Source organism: Arctopsyche grandis, chromosome 8 (genome assembly GCF_051622035.1).
Source record: "Arctopsyche grandis isolate Sample6627 chromosome 8, ASM5162203v2, whole genome shotgun sequence".
NCBI lineage: Eukaryota > Metazoa > Arthropoda > Insecta > Trichoptera > Hydropsychidae > Arctopsyche > Arctopsyche grandis.
The window spans coordinates 8,790,912-8,809,495 of record NC_135362.1 but is presented as its reverse complement, the minus strand read 5'-3'; the positions used below and the strand labels follow the sequence as shown (position 1 = coordinate 8,809,495).

General features: G+C 31.5%; 1 protein-coding gene across 1 annotated transcript in view; it reads left to right on the top strand.

The window, feature by feature from the left end:
• Positions 1-18,584, top strand: part of LOC143915205 (uncharacterized) — a 203,263-nt gene that overhangs the window by 35,898 nt on the left and 148,781 nt on the right. Inside the window, exon 3 of the mRNA XM_077435704.1 lies at positions 16,751-16,792. The gene's annotated coding sequence lies outside the window, so the exon portion shown is untranslated. The remainder of the gene's footprint in view (positions 1-16,750; positions 16,793-18,584) is intronic.

The window sequence follows — 18,584 nt, the reverse complement described above, 5'->3', positions numbered from 1 at the left end:
GTCGGTTACTATATTATTCGTACTGCTGTTGTGTGCAGCTGCCAGTCTGTGTAGTTTAAATGAACATTAAAAGATGCGTCAGTAAAGATATATATTTTGAATTTTGCTATTTATTTCAGTCGTAAATTAAACCCAACTTATTCCAATGATGAAAACTGACCTATGAATGTATTGTATACGATAGGAATATTTGTGCTCATATGAACGTATTGTATACGATAGAAATAGACTCGTTTGGATCTATACTTTGGAGGATTGAATTCGATCTGAGACAATTTTCCACTGATTTATCAGCATCATTATATACACGTGTAGATCCGGTGAAATCTTTACGGCCATAAAATAATAATATTACGAGAAAAAAGTGTACATATTCGGTGGTGCGAAAGTTCGGTAGTGCGGTAGTTATGTACGTTTGAATTTATCGCCCGCTATATACAGGCCCGAATATAAATAACGTCTCGCCTCGTGATATTATGGTCTCTCGTAGAGTTATTTGTCCATTTCCTACGTACCAATGACGCTTTTCCCTCGGTATATTTAATAATGTGCCGCGTTTTTCGGTGTCACCGGTTCCCCCGTGAAACTTTCGACGTTTATCATTTTTATTACGGCGAGCCGGAGGAATAGGTCTGGAAAATCTTGACCCTGCTGGACCAGCGGCTTTGGAAAATCTACTGAAATCCATCACCAAAGGGGAATTATATGAGCAATTTAGTGTATAAAATAACAATAAAAGAATCATCTCATTTTTATATATGTATGTATATAATTTAGTGTACACTTTCAAGTGGAACGCTATGAACGATGACAGATCTTAGTGTATTTGTGTGAAAGTGCCAAAACCGATCTGTCACGGTTAATTACAAATACACCTGGGCTAGATTAGTAACGGTTATCGTTTTTATTTATTGTTTATTTTCTTTAGCTGCGGATTTTCTTCAGTTGAGCACGACAAAAAGAGGTTTTCACCTTTGTCTGCTACGTTACTGTTTCTATTTGTACTTTGGATAATATTTGACCTGTTTTTATATTATAAATGTAAAGGCGTTAAAACTGCATAATGTATATGTATATTTCGTGAAACATTTTATAGCATAATTCGATTTAATATTGGAATCAAATTTAACTTATAATCAATCACAGTGGATATTCAAGGTTCATACATACGTATTGAAGTGGATACTTCGTAAGTATCAGATCAGTAAGTATAACTTAGTGATCTGATACAAGGTACTGTTTATGCTTAAGTATTGAAGAGTTCACATTTTATGATAATTTTTACTTTTTTAGCCTTTGGCCTGAGTTCACGTTGAATCTATTAAGTATAATCGTGAATTCAATTATATGTTGTTTATGAAGCGCTAATATAGAAATAATAAGCATGGTTAACTTTTGTATGTATTATATTACATTTTTTGCACGTTTATTCAAAACTTTTCATGGTCATTAAGGGTATTCATTATTCGCAAGGGTATTTAAAGTCGTTTTGTTGAAAAAAGTTGAGACGATTCCAGTTTTCCTTGAACGGATGATGCAATTTGTGTTATATGAATTATCAAAACTTTAATTTTATATGTATTTTATATTCAGAAAAAAATAACAAAACATGTCTGTCCTATAAAAATCGATTATGAGGCGCAAGCTTATAATTTTTTCGGCAAAAAAAGCGTGCGATTTTATAATGACCAAAACATTTCCATGAGATACACATGATCGGCGTATTATACCGAGAAAATTCAATCTAAACGGTTTGACGAGTTTGATTTTGAATTTTGCGACATTTATTTCCGCCATTTAAAAGTATAATCAAATAATATTATCGAGTTATAGAAAGTGAGTAAAAGCAATAAATAATATTTGATTGGTAGACTTTCCTGCAATATTTGACCGAGTGACTTTATTTATTTTAAAATTAAAACGTTCGTCTCGTCCATATTTGATTTGATTTTATTTGCACAAATAAGAATATATTACATTTATGATTTTTAGATTTCGTTTCAATTCCTCAAGAAACTGTATTACGTAAAAAATAAATCAAATATAAAGCAAGTTGTAAATCAACACTACAAATTCAAAGACAAACAAATTGACTCACATATGTAAATAGCATTAAATAAATCACGATATTTAAAATCAGCCATCATTTGGAGTTCTTATACAACTTATTTTTATTATATCCTTTATATGGTCATATAGATACATACATATGTACATATATGTATGTACATAAATATAATATCTGCACATTTTTACGCTTTGTATAATACAATGAATTACTCTATAATTACTCTTAAACTAATTGCCATAAAATGTACATTAATCAATCCACTAATGCATTTAGTTAAAAAATGCACTTAATTTTCTTGAAAATCATACTCGAAACATGTGTATTAAAGGATATCCGCTTTTTAATGTACCTACCAATTATTTTTTATCGCACTCTTAGGTCATAATTCAAAATAGGCGATGACTAAGACTCGCCTACGATTGTATTTGAACCTGTATTTTCCAGATCGTTGATCCTATGCATCAGTGGAAGGTTAAGGAAGGTCAAAGAATTTCGCAGAACACATCTTCACATTTATCTATTTACTTATTACACACCAGAGACAATGCTCAAATAGTCGATAAGTTTTTAAATACAGGAATCAATAATGGGAGATGAAATGAATTTGAAATGTAGATTTAAATGAGGCCCAAGACCAATAAAAATGGTTCAACGTCAGACGGAATGTTATTGAATGAAGAACAGGAACAAAGAAGAACGGATTTCATTGCATAATTGGTACAAAAGGATTTGAATGGAATTATGAAGGGGTATGCAAAGCTCTGATAGGACAATGAAATAAGATCTATTATATCGTTTGTAAGCTTAAATTGCATGGAAATGTGTAAAATTATGATTGTTATGAGATACGATACAAAATCTCCTGTAGTATAATTATTTCAACCGATGCAAACGTGTACACGTGAGTCGAATTTGCCATCGCTATTCAAATATGTACGTAGTTTCGGCTTTCGAGGGGGAAGCCCAGCTTGAATCGGGCTTCATTAGTCGGCTAGAATGCACCAAACCGCATATTTTGTGCATGCTGCATCATAATTTCGCAGCATCACGTGCGCATGTGCGTCTGTCTGCCGATCACGTCTAAATCCTAGTGGTCCGAGGGATTTAGTTTCGTTTCCGGTTGATTTAGCTTTTCAGGATCGAACCGGTCAGACTACCGTTGAAATTAGATTTAATTAGATTCAATTTCTGGATTGTTGACAGTTCGAGAAGTTACTTTGGAATGCACGGCGACACTAATCCGATTCAGGTCATTGATTAAATAGGAGTTGTTAGTGACTGGCGTCAACAATGAATCGGTTTTTTTTCTAATACCTAATATGTATGTAATTTAACGGTAATAGAACGGTTTGGGAATTAAAGTTAGACACATTCGATTGATTTTTTTACGCTTTTAGACCCGTATCTTAAGAGGACTGTACACCCGAAACCTTAATTTTGTTACCGTTCATTTCTTCGATATATATATTGAGTTTATGTATATATTGAGTGAATGCGACAATATATATCAATATATATATATTGAGTGAATACGACAGTTGCGCTTCGACCAGATAAAACGTATTTTAAATTGACAAAATCGAGGTTTCGTATTCTCCTATTTTCTTCTCCAAAACTGGACCAATTTTTAAAAAAAATTCATCATCGGTATGAGAAAGATACTTTCTGTGCATCTATCGGCGTATTTTTTTTTAAATCGACCGTTAAACAAGCACGCTGGACTCGTTTCGTGGGTATAAAAAAGAGGTGATTTTATAGATGTTTGGCGGCTCCTAGCTCCTATAAAAAATAATTAATCAAAAAAATAGAACGATAGATGCACCCCAATGGTGGATATCCATAGCATACTAAAAAATAATTTCTCTAGTGCCATAATTGAGGAAGGGAGAAGTATAGTACGTTTGTATGGACAAGGCGGTGCTGTACAGCCCTCTTAATGCTAAGTTAATTGTTTACCCGTCGAATGTTTGAATTTTGATTCAAATTAAAAAAAAATTGGATGTGACCAACCCATGACTTTATCTGTATTTGAGAAATATAAGAAGGTTATAAAACAAAATTCGATATTGAACCGTATAGACACATTCACACATACCGGCAGCATTATGAAATAATAGCTATGACAGCATTTTCGATACAAATTGATCGCAAATGTATGGAATCTTGCACAAGACAAGAGTTTTATTTCCGGCTGTCACAACCACTCAATCAGTTCAGCGCTGCCTATATTAAACAGGTCAACTCTAGATATTGGAGACGTTTAATAATGTTTGAGATACATAGTTCATGCATGCAATCTACGCACCAAAATTAGTTTTTTCTCATTTTACATTTTTACAAGCTTTTTAAAAGCTTCTCTCTAGTAGACTAATAGAATTAGTTCAGTGGCATTCCTGCCCGTCAAGAAATTATGATCTGATTTTTAACCACTTCCACTCTTCAGGTCGCTTTGATATACATATTACCGACATACGGGGGTTAGTTAGCATTGAAGTAAGCTAATGAATCCGAAATTAACCCAGGAGGAGTTTAATCATCAACGAAATCATAACAAATTACATAGGAATCCTTTTCAAATCGAAGCGATAATAGCTATCTATTCAAATAGGGTTTTCTACCGCCCCTTCACAACTCACGGGATTAGCAGTTAAACAGTTACTTTTTTCACTCTTATCTCATATATACTTAATATTACAAGCTTTTATACTATCTCAAATACGTTTTCAATTCACCAATTGATTAAATACAGTAATATATTGGTGAAATTCGTGGCCCAACTGTTGAAGTATTTTGGCTTAACCACCAGCTTGTCTGGTGTGTGATCTCATCGCGCTACTTTTCAGTTACCAAGGACTTTTAAATAGTATTTAAAATGGGAAGTTCTATGAGAATCGCATTACAATTTTACTATGTACATACATATATACGAAGCGTTTGGAGAGGACGAAACAAGCTGCTGCTACAAAAGGAAGATGTGGTCACGGATCTTCACGTAGCCGAATCCAGAGAGCGTTGGAGGGAGTTAAACACTCCTCGTCGAAGGGTCAATAGAGGTCGCGATCCTCAAAAATAAGGATATCTTCAAGAATATATTTAGGATCAAGACTTTATATATTTAGTCTTGATCCTAAAGAAGAATATATTTAACCAAGCCTACGGTGACTTAAGCAGAGTGGAATTACTAAATGTCCTGCAAATTAATTGACAAGACAATAAATTTTGGAACTATAAAAAGCATAAAATATAATAATCATGGTAAAAACAAAACATTCTTTTAAAAACAAGATTATTTTGCTTCAGACGGCAAACATAAAACGACTGGAAATAAAAACTATTCCCAAGACAGCTTCGCTACATGGCAAAGAGTGTAAATATTTGACACGATGAAATCCAATACGCCTGAAAACTAGTTAAGATTTACAAACAAATTTTAATATATCGGGTATATTATATCTGGATCATAATTTAATTAACGATGTCTTATTAGAAAATTAAATCATATTAGCTTTATAAAGCTAATGAAGAGATTGAAAATGAAATCGAATCATTATTGTTTTTTCACGTACATACATATGTATGTTCGTCATTGAATTGGCGTTGACTTAATATACATTAATTTCAATTCATTTTAATAGCTTTCAGCCATTTATAAATATTTTCATATATGTATGTCCATTTGTACATACATACGTATTATAAATAAAATTTCATCACAATGAAATATACAAATTGTAGGAATACTATTTCCATATGGATTTTTTGGCCCTTTTTTTATTTCCGGTAATCATAAAAACTGATTCATTCATTTATTCTCCAGTCTGAATTATAAAAAGCAACTACGGCTGTGAATTATTTTAGGCATATTAAATTAAAATGATATGAACCGGTTGAAGTCGCTGATTTAACTCAACGAATATCACATTGCTATTTATACATATTATATAATAGTTTGTTGAGGTATTCAAACTAATAAGAACTTATATGTACTTGCCGTACGGAGTATTAAATCAACAAGTTCAAAGTTGTAAATGTGAACATATGAATAAACACGCTTCAAATTCATGCATATATAATATATCTGTAGTCATAGTATACTTCATTGAGTACATATGATGTAACTGAATAATGAATATGTTACGAAATAAAAGTATTAAATTTTAAATAATATTTTCGATTGTATGCGAATGTGATCGGAAAGTAAATTCGGCTTCGCTGTATAGAAAGCGTAAAGCTACTGAATACAGTCAACGACTCGATTAATACAATTATGGATCTTTTAATCGACGATGAAAACCGTTAGAATTAGCATTATTAAAACGTGAGTGATTTTTGTAAATTGTATCTATGAGTCACCCAATTCTATTCGAAATTAACAATGATAAAAAATAGAAACTGTCAAAAGAACACAAAAAGCCTGTTTCGCTTAGAATAATGAAGAGTTTCTTAACGGATTGCACCATTGATTTTTCAATACTTTGCCTCATTTCTTTTGAAAAATGACGAATAGTCGATGAAAACGTTCTATTTCATCACAGTATCGACACAGAGCTGTGTACTTTTCCTTTCAGCAAATAATGTAGCTAAAGTTACGCTTCGACGGTTCGAAATTTAATTTTGATATTGTAAGATAGTGTTTTCTTGTAATATTATTATTCCAGCACGTACATGTTTGTGTGAAGATATAACGTTTTAATTAATATACGTATTATTGTTGAGATGAAACTGCGAATATGTACATTACATACATACATATAGGTATAATAAATAACCTTGTGCGTATTCGTTCGCTTTGTTGATTTATATTTATGTATACAAATAAACAATAATTGTGGGAGGCTGTGCTTTAGGTGTTAGGATGAGATCACTCCCTTGAATTCGTCTTCACGACAACGTAATTGGTTTAACGTGATATCGTTAGAGCGTAGGTTGAATTTTTGAACGTTAAAAAATCAACGTGGTTTCATCGTATAGAATTCTCGATTACATCACAATTAAAAAACATCTTTTGTAAATGAGAAAAACAAACAAGACAAAAAGATAAAACATCATTTGTCGTTGCAAAAAAATATGGCACGGTTTTCAAATGGAAAACTTTGTTTAATTAATAATGGTTTAATTGAAATGATCGCGCGCTGGAAAATAATTTTTATTTATAAAATTTTTCGTGAAAATGCACGCACCGATGCATCGGTTCAATTATATTAAATTTAACATGTTTTATTATTTTCACTTCGTAGAATTGTTCAATCGTAATTCATTTCATAAATAAAATGCACGATCAAAGGGATGATATACATATTTTAATAAAGTAGAGCTCGTTGCCATTAAATGAGTGATTTATATGATATATGTATGCACGCAGGTACATACATACATATGTAAATAATTTGCGATTTCGAATTAGGAAATCAACTAAATTATAGAATTCATTCAAGTTGGCGTACTTTTAACATTCAGTTTTGTAAGAATTGAGTGTGAAAAGATTTAATTTTTTATCAATAAAGTAATAATAATTAAATAAAGTTGTATCATAATTAGGGATTGCAATTTACCGTCCAATTTCATAAACCGGTAAATGGTAAATAATTTTTCCTACTAACGGTATACCGGTATTTACCAGTAAATGTAGATGTATAGTAAATTCGTAATAATAATTTTTAACCAATCATATTTATTTATTTAAAGTTTGAACCATTTGAATGTTTCAATCATAATTGAGACAACCATCTGATCGCATTTATTACGATTTGGTTAGTCGGTGTTGCCAGTGAATTTATCAATTTGAAATTGTCACATTTAATACTGTTCAATATAATATTATACAATAATATGCCTGTATGTGTACTTAATTCGCGACAAAATGTTTATGATATATACCGGTGAATAATAAAAAATTCGGAATTTACCGATGGCGAACTTTGTCAATTTACCGGTATACCGGTATTGCAATCTCCTACCATAATAAACGATTGCATATTTGAAACTTTTTCAATTGCATTGAAGAGATTCATTAAAATTTTGATTGAAAATAAAGAATGCATATAAAAGACTTGAATGATATTGTTGCGTAGGGGTGGGTTCAGGATCCAAATGAAAGGACAAAGTCGCTTCACAGCATTTATTAGCATTTAAGAGGTCCACACGGAACCACCGGTCACTCAAGAACACTCTGATGTATCGTGTTGCACAGAACAGCTTCATTAATGTATCTATTGTCTAGGAATTTAAAGGTCTACCCTGGCGAGTCTATTGTTTACGCACGCAATCGCTCAGGTATGTGAGAACTCCAGCGATTCCTTTGTTCGGGCACTTACTGTGTCCAGTTAGCCTGATCCGGGGTCTCTTTTGTTCACCCACGAATTCAAATAGACAGTGGATACTCTCACTTATGTTCCCAAGCTGTGTACAATCAATAAAGTATCGATCATACTAATCATACCTATAATTTAATATTTATATAATGGATTTCAATAATTTTTAATCGGTATTGCGATAATTTTATTATCTATAATAAAGTGAAAATTTGTCAAAAGTAAATAAATAAATTTTAATATACATAATTAATGTGCATATTTAATGAATTTGGTGAATGAATACATTTTATTTGACACGAATGTAATATTTTATATGTGAAAAAAAAATTCGAATAAAGTCCATAAATATTGTTAGCTTATGCGTAGAGATTTAAATTGTAAATTCCGAAAACAAGACGTGTATTGAAAATTTCTCGAGTTCAACGATTCCAATATCTTTACCGCTCTGTCACAGCTGTAGCCGAATATACAATTTACGTGATGAAATTTAAACGACGGAAAAAAGTTTGATACACAAAATATGAATTCGCGCAACATTTACACGGGAGGAATGAATGAAAGTTGATTTGAATCGACCTTTTTTTTCATTATTACATTTTTTTTTTCGGTGGCAATTGTAGCAGATGATATAATCGAAGCACGATCATACCACTTTTAGACTTTGTTACCTCAGAAGCTTAGCCGGTCGTAGAGCAATCGATGCGTGTAATTTGGATGGTATTTTTTTCCCTTTCCCATTGGGAACGGTTTTGATTTTCACTTTCAGATCGTATCTGTCCGAAATTATACACATCGAAAGCGTGTCTCGCTCAAAATAATCGATCGCCTCTTATTTGCGAAGAATGGCATCACATTTTCGATATGTGCAGAGTAAGTGGGACGTTCACGGAATATCCCAGGATCATTTGAGACATCCAGGATGAAAGGAGCGGTAGTTTTAGATAAGCTAAAGTCAAACGAAACTCGACTAAGCAAGCCCGAGGTAAGTTTGATTTTGTTCGTCGTCTCCACTTTCTCCAGTCGCCTGAGGCTACTAAAGCCGCTTCCACTCTCTCACGTGTGATCTGTTCCACACACACATAAATACAATATGTTTTATACATATGCAGGTTCTCAACATGTCTTTCTTCCGGTGTCGGGTCGACGCACCGGATGCTGTGGAATCAATTTACAATGTAAAAACCGACTTTTATCAATGGGTTTTATGGTTCCGCAAGAGCTCAGCTCCAAACAATGGACCACTTTGAGTATTTATCCACTTGGGAACCGGTCGAAAAGTCGTTGGATGCAAAAATGGCCCTTATGAGCGCAAAGTGCAGGGTTTCGTTGCAGGTGGGGGAGACAATGCCGGAGCGATTGTGTTAATATTCATCGCGCGCACTCTGGTTGTCCCACTTGGTTTCAACTTCCTGCTTTTTTCTTTATCCCTTCTTTATTCTTTCTTCTTTCACTCAGTGGTACTCTCGTTGAACTTATCCTTGCATTGTTTCAACGCTCGAGAATGCTAATGGACTGCCACCGGTTGTGTGTCGATTGCCACTGAAGTCGCTCGAGTGCAACTGCCATTGCTACCGGTATGGAAATGTTTAAGACAAATATTAATTTTAATGAATCCGAGATCAAAGTTGGAAGTACGTTTCAATATTACACCGGTCTGTTTGAAACTTATATACAAAATTGTTTAAGTTTAATACGGAACTTACTGACAAAACACGATAGCATACTTCGCATAAAATACACTGTATCTTTCAATAGTATTTATTTAATGGGAATTATACTTAATTTTATGAGTTTTTATAAGAGCTGTGAGATGTTATTCTTATCAACATCTGACTGAATTATTGTTATTGAAAAAATACAACAAGATTACTACAATAATAATAGAATTAAAACAAAATTTGTAGATGTTTATGTATAGATGTATGTCGACGATTTAACTATGTAAGGTTTCATAGTTTATTTTTAAACGAATTCGTTTAAATTTTTTGCATATTTTAGGCATCAATAGTAAGAAACAGAATAGCTACTCTCAATATTCATATATCAAGATTATTAGGCATTCAATTATTTAAGTACATTATATATGTACATACATATATAACTAACTGGAAGTTAAAAAAATGATCATTATGCTTAACGAGTTCTTTGTCTATCTGAAATTAATGGTAGAATATATGTGGAATTCATACCAAGATTTGACCTTGAAATCAGAGACCAGCGTAATCATAGATAAGGTTTAATTCATTTTATTTTTTAAAATTAATTGACCGTTTGACTTATTTATAATTTTTATTACGATACAATCCCAAAAGATTGAGATCTATCGCATCTAATAAATTTTAGCATAAAAATTACATTTACATATTCTTTGATTTTGTACCCACACATCTTCATAGCGTCTTACTCATTCAAAGCCATGCATGCGCTTACTACATCACGACAGGTGACTATTTTTATTTTTATTATTTTTTCACCTAAAAAGAACGACGAGGAGTAACGTCCTCTTAATGGCCATCCGTGCAAAGTTTCTACCTTTGAAATAAAAATAGCTAATTAGCGGAAACCCATTGATTTTTTAACAAACAAACACCGCATAAGCATAGACGGGTACGGTTATGGGAAATCTAAGGTGTGAAAACTTTCACACTCGAGCGAACACTACGTGTGACTTCATGTGCATCGTTGTCGTAATCATAAGTGTGTTAATCCAGACCATTTTTAGCAATGTTATTGATATAATATACAAACATACATACATACCTATCATACATATGCATAGAAATCTGACGACATTAAAAATTAAATGTATTAAAATCAGTAATTAATATAAATATAATAATTTAAACTACGTGGAAATGTTTCTCAATTAAACATATGATTGTGAGAACACAATCTTTTCTATGTAGGAATGTAAATGGCTCAGTTCTCAGAATAATTCTTGTACAAACAAAAAATTACTAGACATGTGCTAGCAAAGCAAATTGCATATGTATAGGAATTAAATCAAAACAAACAATAAAAAGTGATCTTATATAATATGTATGTATTTGCAATTTTTTTTTTTAATTTTTAAATGCTTTTTATTATTACGAAATAATGTATGTTCACAATACATCATATATCTATTTTAATAGCTACTGATCTAATGATCATTTTCTATTTTACAATTTAATTTAATTTGGTTAGTAATCATAGTATTATATTATTCTAATATTAATGTACAGCATAATAGGAAAAAGGGCTCAAAAACTTATTTACAATTCTTATAAATGCTCATAATACATCTAATACATAATATTAATTAAGTATTTACAAATGAAGCATACTATTATATATGTATGTGCATATTCACATGAAAGTAGTACAATCACAAAGGTAGATATTTTAGTATTGTATTAAATTTTAAAAATCATCACCCTTCTTGACTCATTCTATTATACATAGGTATATTAGACCGGAGCGATAAACGCGAATTTTGGGTTTTCATCGATAAACCTAGTGGAAAACTTTAGAAGTATCAAGGCAACGTTAAATAAAAAAATCATTAATTTTAAGCAATGGCCTAAGCCTTCAAGCCAATCGGTTTATATCGACAAAACTTTCGAAAAAGAACATTTTTCTCATATACTACATATGTATCTCTTTTTTGAGAATAGTTTTGCTCAATATTTACAAATTATAGTTTATTAGGTTGAATATTCAAAAAAAAAATACAAAACAGGTCATTTTGGCTTGTTCACATTTCATAAAATTCTTAACTTTTTTCTGATTTTTTTGTATTCAGATTAAAGGCAAGGTATTCAACGAAGCTCTCAACGACTTCAATTTTCAAAATAATTACGGGAATTTGAAAAATATGACATTTTCTGAAAAAGCGATGCGGCGACTTCTCGTTAATCAGTCAAAATTTATCATAATCGACCCAAATAAACTTGAATAGATGAATATTGAAGATTTATTGTTTTCCAAAAATAATGAAAACATGGAAACTATTTACTATAGAAACTATACTTACTGTTTTGAAATTTTTGTCGAGATAAATCAATTGGCTGGAGGCACAAGCCTTGCTTAAAATCAATGAATTTTTAATTTATTTTATTTAACGTTTGATACGAAGAAAGTTTTCCACTAGGTCCATCGATGAAAATTTAAAATCCGTGTTTTTCGATCCGGTATAATGTGTGTGTGTGTGCAAGTAATACGTGCAAGTATTTAATTTATATTTTTACACATATTCTTGTATGATTAAATATGCCAAAATAGTATAATTTAAATATTTAATTTGAATTTTTAGCATTTGAATTACAGTCGACTTGTGTACGAACAAAAAACCATACGCTTTTCGCTTGTTTAATTTAATTATTTTTTATTTGAAAATTGTTAGCATTGATTGTTTGGTTAGTAACGAGAAAACTTTAGGCCGATCAACAGAATATTTAGAATACAATCAAATCCTGGATACTTTAAGGTAGTAAGCACAATTGTATACATCAATTATACATCAGGGACATTGTCCGAAATCAAACTTTCGTGAATCGTATTTGTTAATTTCGAATCTGTAGCATCACGTTCGTAGATAGGGGGGTCGGATGGGGTGGTTGGTGATCGTTAGAGATTAGGGTTTAAATATTTCAAATTCGGTAGGGGCTGCCGATGATGCCCTCATGCCGTCCGGTCGTGATTTACTGCCGATCGTAAAACAGGAGACGTTCGCTTCGGCAAACCGAAGACCTTATTCAATATTTGCGGCTATTCAAATATTTAACTTTTCGAGTTGCCGTTTTAACCTTCTGCCTCCCGTCTTCCCATCCCATCTGTACTCTCCCACACTACTTTCTGCTTCTCAAACCACCCCCCCCCCCCCCCCTTCATCTGTCTGCCCCGAGGTTGGACCAAAGTTTTCCGACGTTTGAAACCCTTTGGTCGCGAATCGATACCCACCCTCGATCAAAGTTTTCACTCCATTTGAGACCCATTATTTATAGGATAGCCTATTCGTTATTGGGTAATGATTTTATTTTTCTTAAATACATTATAATTATTTCTATATTTAAAACATCGATGCAAAATCATATCAAGATATTTCAAATCGTAATTTATATTCTGGAACTTTAATATAATAGAAAGGATCGAACACGTTATAGATAAACTTATTCAATTTATTATAAACGGTTGAATATTTTTTCTATTCAACACATCAATGATAAAATCGTTTCGATAATTTAATAGCTTAGTACTCAATTTGATTAAAGTCAACTTTATAATATTCGTTGAATGTTGAGTATGATTTTTACATACCTCTTATACAGTACACATGGTTTTCGTTTAAGAAGTCATTTTTTATATCTCTTATCTCTTATCCGATCGTTTTCATACTTTGCCATATTGCTCATTTTGGTCATCAATATTACGTTGGAGATAAAATATCGTATACAATGCGTATCAAATATCCACAATTTTGGGTACGGTGACGTTTAGCAAGCTACTATAATCTATCTTCAACCTGTTTCCCTTGATATGGTCATATCAGATTTTAATTGTTTAAACCCTATAATTCACTCTATATTTTATAAAATTTGCTCTATAGGTTCTCGTTATCTCTAATATATAAATATTTATAGTTTTAACTCTCATATGTATATATAAATTTCAAATTTGACGTCTAGTTTCGTGTAATGTAATAAACGATATACATTGATTTTTGGCCAAATATGTCAGATCTGACATTTCACTGCTAAAAGTATATCTCTTCACTGAGTTTTATCTGCGAGATAAGTATTCAATAAGAAGTAATGTTGTATCTAATTGTTAATATGATTTACAATAAGCTTATTATTATTTTTTCTAAAATCAATAAGTAACAACAAAACTACATATAATAGCTATTTTAAATGAGAACTTATAAACATATTTAAAACCAATTATCATATCTAAGAACATTCCTACCTAAATCTATTTTTTAAAACTTCGACTTCGTTTAGTTACTTATTACAATATATATGTATGCATAAATTGCTTTTTTTCCAATTCAATAATCTGATTGCATCTCTATCTCTTATTGTTTTTTTTATTTTTGTATTAAAAATTTTGTTAAAAATAATCATTAAAAAACTAAAATGAATAAAAATAGCTAATAACAACGTGGTTTTTATTACAAACATACATGTATTGTTAATTTGTTGTTTCTCTTATAAAATAAATATGTACATACATATATGTTTCTAAATCTATATATACGTATGTATATATTGATAATCAATCAGAATTAGATGTATCATTAGTAAATGGCGTGTTTTTTTCCAAGCACACCCACATCTATCAATTTCATTGATTGTTTTAAAGACTATAGTATTTTTTAAGGTTTTTATATTATAGCCAATCGTTAAAAATAAGTATTACGTATAAATAAATTGCATCATTGCATTACAGTCGCTAATTCATTATTGAAAAATCCAAAATTTTGAAGCGTCATGCTTCTAACAATGTCGCAAAATGCAAATAAACATGAATTTAATCAACCGAATCTACCATTTGTTATTATATTGTCAAAAGATTTTCCTCATATTTATTAATGTTTGTGTATACAATGTAAGACGTACCTATGTAACCTTACGACACAAAATTTTGACCTTACATATTTTTTTCGTATTATTCTGATACGTAATTCTCATGTGTATATAATCGGCCACTTTAATATTAATCGGTTTTGTATGATATTGTGTGGGTATTTCCAAAAGAGCTTCGTATCGTTTTCGTCTGTAAATAAATATACTAAACTAAATTTTGTGAGAATCAGCTTTGTGTTTTCAGTTTACATTTACACTTTGGACTGTCCAATTAGGTTAATTTTGGTCTAGCCAGGAGGAGAGTGTCATATTTAATTTACATAGTGGTCAGTGGAAACCGTTGGTACTTATTATAGCAGTGAAAATATACATACGTATGTATGTATGTATGTACATAAGTGTATTGTGGATCATAATAATTATTAGATGATTCAGTCATTTAATCTCCCTGGCTTTATTTGTGTAGTGTAAAGTATGTTATAAATGGTTGGCAACTGCTTGTTCTATTAACCGGTGTGACTTTTAATTGAGATGGAAAGACGATGCATATCAATAGATGTAAATTTATTTTATTTTAAGTTTTTGCCGTTTCATCTAACCTTTTGTGAGGCTGAAAATCCGGTTGGCAGTGCTCGAACTCGGTTGATTTTCATTTTTTATTTTTTCAGTTTGAATGTACGTAATAAAAATCGCTTTGGATGTTTCGAATTCAATCGTAAACTTGGCAGGTTTTTGTTAGTAATTTTTTTACATCCATCATCAAATTTGATAATAGCGCGATACACGGTCTTTTACGTTTAACACGCGTTTAAAACGGTTTTGTTTGATTTGCAAATTAATGCCATTTTACGATCTTCGCGAGAAAAAAAGAGTGCACAAAGAAGCGTGTACAATAGCTCTAATTACCATACCTAAATCTGGACTATTTATCCTTATCTTTAAATGTGAACAGCTTTTAACGGAGATTAAATGTCAAATATCTCTATACGAGTATTCCGCGTTTTTATTTTTTATTAAAAATAACACAGTGGAAAACGTGTTTTGCATGAATATTTATGAAAAATTGGGTTTTTAAATTAATAGAAGACACAGTCGCACGATAACCCATTGAAGTTAAAACAGTTAAGATCATTATTTAACCGTTGAAAGTAAATAAAAGAGAAAATCTGGGTCAGCAAGTGAGAAACTACTTTACTTTTGTTTTTCCTGATGGCACGCATCACTGACCGCTCATACTATCATCGTTCGAATGTGAAGGTGGTCCAGTGAATATCAATCGTCATCGAAACAAATTCAAATTTCATTCATAGGAATCAGCTCTTAGATTTTGAATTATTTCATTTAAAATTTCATAATGAATAAATATGAAATAATAACATAATAAAAGTTATGAGCTCGTATCTACACACATACCTTCTAAGTTGAATTGCGATGTTTGCTGATTATTATTTTTTTTAGAAATTCTTACTGTACTTGAATATGTCGTATAAGTGTCATCAAACTGATGTTTAATTAAAATCGCAAGTTTTATTGAAAGTACCATTTTTTTTTAAAATAAAAAATGCACTTCAGATTGAGAAGTCTAGCGTTGAGTTTCACTTGTACATGACCGTGTACATTTAGCAAAACTGGTTTTTGTATCGAAACAAATTGGCTGCGAATAACGGTACATGGTGATATAAAAGTTGTTTATTTCTTAGGTTTTACATAATAAATAATAGTTTCGCTAAAAAAATATAAAAAATAACATTCGTATTCGTTACGCAATGACTAATTGAGCTTTTATGTATTTTTTTCAGATCAGTTCAGAGGTGAATAGCGAGACACGCTTCAACCTAAAGGTTTGTGATTGTTTTTTATATTACAATTTGAAATATTTATTGTGTAATTGTGTATAGGATTATTTCGATTTTTATGGCGAATTGGCCGGCTTTATTTTGGTACATACATAGGTCAGTCTTTTTCAGGAAATTTTGTAATCTAAATACGATCTAGATTAAAGCACCACGAGGTAGCATTTCAAATAGCGAAATTTTTCGTTAATGACTTCTAAATTAAATTAAACTTATTAATTTTATTTATTTCGTATGCAATACCATTATTGGAACCATAAAATTTCTATTCAATAAAACATATCATGTAGGTTTTGTCACATTAAATACGTATCAACTGTCAAAATGCACTGACCATTGGATTAAAGTATTAACCGTTAGATATTAATATGTACAGACCGATTATCTACTGATCCGAACGTTCTGACCGTTTATTTTATTTAATGTCCATTATTTATTGTATTTACTGATATATTTAATTGCAACAACTAAACAAAATTTGGTCTTAAATTGAAAACTGAATTGCATATTGCGTTTGAATTACATTCAAACAATATGCATTTGTCTAGATAATTTTGAAGTTGAGTTTTTAGAATGAATTGAATTCACTTCCCGTCATTTTTAGCGGATACTTGTATTAGTATTTGTACGATTGAATGAACTTATCATCATTCTTGCACGAATCGCGTGATGCGCGCGCTGCCTGACGGACGGCCTAATTCACGAGTGCACTTTGGAAAGTTTTGAAGTTTCAATTAAAATTTTAATTTTTATCGGCCGTGTGTATTTCCAAGATTGAGTTAGATCATTTTCGGAGGTATTGAGCGCGTTTTGCGGTGAGAACACCTGGTAGTTTGACCGTGGCGAGCGGTCAAGTGCGGCGACCGGCGGTCAACGCGCTCTCCGGTACAACGCAACGTGGGCGAACCGGACTCGAACCGCAAACTCGGTTCGAACATTTGCCGTTTTCAGATCCTTGACATTGGAAAATTGCACCAGGGACGTCGTACCGCCATATGTTATCGGGGGAAAATCGGAAAAGCTTCCGGGGATACGTGGGAGTCGATCCCGTTCGGGCGTATCCTTAGACTGCGCATGTTTAAGCGAATTTTCACGAATAATATTTCCGTTGAAAGCACATACATATGTATATACCTATACATAACGGATGTTATCACATTTTGACTTTGGATGACGTATATATGTATACTAGGGTACATATTAGCAGTGACGTCAACCGGAAAAGGTGTCGCATTTGAAGTCGATATAAATTTTTCGCATAGCTACATATGTGTTATACTTATAGAGTTAGCTAGCGACATATATGTAATCAGTTGACCTGATGACTAGTAGTCAATATAAAGCAATGCGTCAAAGATAAATTACATTTTTGAAAGCTTTTTATTGTACAAAATTTATGATAACAATACGTCTTAAGTCTACATATGTATATTTTTGTATAATATAAAGAAAAGCTACTAATTCAGTGAGCATTATGTATTTTACGCATTTATATTATTCTAGTATTTATGTACATATAATTTTCAAAATAAGATAGGTAAAAGGTTAACCAATTGACATACTAGTGAAGTAATCGTAATAAATAAAAAAAATGTTAATTCGTATGATGTTTGCAAATCAAATTCACAGGTCAATACAAAATAGCAGTATAATAATACTCTACATACCTACGTATGTATAATATTTTGGCCCTGGTTTTTTTTTTTTGATCCGATTATTCTTCAATGTATTTTCAATGTCTCAAGATTGAATAAGCTCATTGTATGTATAATTTTTCATT